This window comes from Hevea brasiliensis, chromosome 18, assembly GCF_030052815.1.
Source record: "Hevea brasiliensis isolate MT/VB/25A 57/8 chromosome 18, ASM3005281v1, whole genome shotgun sequence".
NCBI lineage: Eukaryota > Viridiplantae > Streptophyta > Magnoliopsida > Malpighiales > Euphorbiaceae > Hevea > Hevea brasiliensis.
In genome coordinates, this window is record NC_079510.1 from 20,220,631 (window position 1) to 20,224,481 (window position 3,851).

Here is a 3,851-nt window from a genome sequence, read left to right on the forward strand (position 1 = left end):
CAATGTTTCTTTTGGCTCCCTAACCTAATTATTTGACTGACTTAACAATTCTTTTTCGTGATTTTCTTTTTTCCACTGTGTTCATAATGGTCCTAAGGACCGTGGCGTCACATTTTACGGTTCAAAATTTGAGTTAAATCGACTTCGCAGTCGTTCTCGAGAAGGTCACCCATCGTTGTGACTCTCGGCTCGTTTAACTTCTTATGTTCCGTTTTTCTTATTTATACTTAACTAATTGACAATTACTAATTATTTGTGTTTATGGCTTCTCTAGTTGTCTTAAGTGTGGTTCTAATCCTCTTAATTGTCCGGACTGACACCGGTCACTGGAACAGTGAGATTTACCAGGCTATGCAAACGGGGGTGTTACAGAATTAATCAGATTAATTTTAGAACCCTAGATTAGATCAAGAACAAGTGCACTAATCTCTTGATGCATTGCAGTGTGTTTGGCACCTTTGGGATGCGTCTTTAGGAAACCAGACGTTGTCCCTCTAGCTTGTCCACACAAAGATCACCTATGACAACCCTTGAACAGCTTCTAAAGCTTTTTCTATGAATTAGAAAATCAAGTTTTGCCTTTTGAGATATTAGAGATGTAAACAGAACACTAGAAACAATTTTTAGTATTTTTAATTCAAGATATTGATGTCTAATCTCTTTGAATTGATGAGAGATGAAGAAGAAGAGAAGAAATGGCAGCCAAGGGTGGCGGTACCAAAGAGAGAACAATAGCCCATTCTTTTGTTCTTTCATCCTTACACTTATATAGCTAGGTCACCACTTAAAACCATTATCACATGTCACCTTTTGATTGGCTTTAGGTTTAATTCACCCAATCATATTGTGCCAAGTGTCAAACCTATATTTAATCTTAATTTTAATCATCTTACATGATTAAAAGACATTTGGCAAGCTTATGTGTAGCGCCATGTGTCACCATCTCATGGTGCCACATGTCACCCTGTGAAATGACCAAAATGCCCTTGTGTCTTAATTTTGACTTCTCAACCCAAAATAATTATTTCTCTTCTTCTAATAAATTTATATCAAATATAAATTAATTAATTAATCTCTATTAATTAATTTCTCATTAATTAAATTCATATTTAAACACTTTAAATATAAATTTAACTTATACTATACATTCAATAACCTAGATTTGGTTTCAAGTCAAGCTAGGGACTTTGCAATCTAATTGCAAACCAAACCTATTTAATTAATTAATTAAACTCTTTAATTAATTAATTAAATCATATTTAATTTGGTGATTACTTGTGTATGTGTGTGACTTACTAGGCTCATCACTGATTGGCAATGAGACATGATATCAACTCTTAATATCATCAAAACTCTTTCTTACCATAAATGATTTCTCTAAATCATTTTATGCACCTCATAGACTATGGTTAACACCTAGCATAGCATGCCATGGCCACCCAATCAGTAATAAGGTTTACCTTAAATGAACCTATAATCATATATTACCATGCACTAGAATCTCTTTGCTACAAAATCCCAACTCAAGTTGGAGTCATGGTTTATGTCAAACCCCATTTGCTATGAATATTATGTTCTCTTTCAATTCCACGTCACACCTTACCCCTCTGTAAGGCATAACATGGTCCCGTAGAATACCTAATGAACTACCAAACTTCACCTATCGATAACTCATTAAGTATCCTACAAGAGATTTTAAAATCATTTTCTTACTTTTTAAAAGTGGTGAGCATTTTCTAATAGGTATTAAAACATTTAATTAGAGTTTGAAAACTAGTTAAAAATTTTGTCCCTTTTTATTTTTTCACAAAATTTAGAAAAAATTTATCGGAGTGCCGTCTGTATTTTGATAAAATAGTTCTTCAAATACTTGAAAAAAACACTTCCAATGATTTATCTCATCAACTCAACAACTTCAACATCCACCACAACAGATTTTAACATCATTTCTCAAATTGCAAAATTTAAATCAATAATTTGCAATTCAATATCATCCAAAATAATACTAAGTAATTTCATTCAAATTAAAATAAAATAATTTCATTCCCAATTTCATTAAAGTTAAAACAATTTACATTCAGCAATCCAGAATTTACATTAGAAAAATCCAAACTAATATTATTACAAACTTTATACAACTACTCATGACCAGTTTATATACGTACATATATTTACATACATCAAAATAATTATTACAATTAGGGTATAAAATATACCCGACAGAACTTCAGGGGTGTAGCTCCAATATTCTTAGCAGCTCACTCTACTGCTCCTCTAGTCTCTATATCTACGACAGTAATAACAGCCATCGCTGTGTACTATGACTCAGTGGTGCACAACATACTAAATAACCTTTATCCAGAATTTAAATTATACTTATTCAAAAATTGAACTGAACATGAGAAATAAATACAAAACATGATTTATATGCATTTAATCCAAACAATTTCATTTTGAAAGTCTCAAAACAAATTTCATAAAAACACACAGTTATATCATGCCATTCGAAATAATAATCATCTCAATAGTTAGAGGCTTATGAGAAGTCACATCACAAGGCTAGCTAGATCAAATTTATGGATATCCATTTAATTTCTTCTTCTACTAGCACACACCTCAACACTTCAGCCAGAGAAGGAATCAAAATTCGAAACTAATTTCCCCCACTAGTCATGCTAGTGAGGTATTCAAATATGTGGTCATGACACTGTGGCTTCAAAACTATCTTAATAATTTATCAAATATTTATTGCCATTTCAAACACATACAAGTAAACTTTCAACAATTTAAGTCAAAAGAATAATACACATTTCATGCACTTTTTAAATGAATTTGAAAGAATATTGATGTTGTGCACAAACCTTATACTAGTCGCCTCTTGGCCTTGACTCGATGCCTTGGGTTCTTTCCTGGTATTCTTTTCCATTGAAACACACAATTTCATAGTGTTTCAGTATCACAACTTCTCATAAATTCAAAAATAAATTCAAATCTATTTACACCTAGCTTTAATATGCTAAACTTGACGTTCTTTAAAATTTGTATTTTGGGGTTACTATTCACGATACTATTCAAGTCAATTTGTTGACTTTCTAATGCTTAATAGGCATGGGATTCTAATTTCACCCACATACCACATTTTGGTTACCTAATTTGTTGGTTTTGGTTCTTTTCTCAAATTTAAAGTCTTTTAGGCAACATTTCAAATTTTTAGTTTTGGTGTCCTATTTTGTACTGCTCCATTAGTCATGTTGCTGTTAGAATTTGGCTAAGTTTTCTTCATAGAAATTGTTCCTTATTGTCTTAACTTTATTTCCCTTTTGAATCCCTCCATTTGGAGTTTTGTAGCCCATGTTATAGCCATTTGAACATGGCTGGCCAGATTGGTTTAACCTAGATTTTCTGGGCAACTAATTTGGTTCTGGCAGTTTTAGGTCACTACTTTTGGGTAGCTAAATGACTTGGTTAAGGGCATAATTTGAGTTTGTGTTCTTTATGAAAGTTGTAGTAATAGGTCATACCTTTCTAAAACCACAAAAATCAGGTCATTTGGACCTGCCTAACCCAAGTTATGGCCAAATGAACAAATACTATTCATTTGGTCATTTTTGTACAGGTCAGTTTGCCTAATCCGGATTTGGCCAATTTGTTCACTAAGTTATGGTCACTTTCTGGGCATGATTCCCATATGAAAAATATGCCATTTTGTGTCTAGTTTCATTCCCAATTGACCTCACACCAATTGGGTTTGTAAATTTTCAGTTTTGGTCCCTGAAAGGGACCTTGGTCATGCTGCCTGCAGAATGACCATAACCAATCCGAATTCAAACTTAATTCCAACACTTCCTACA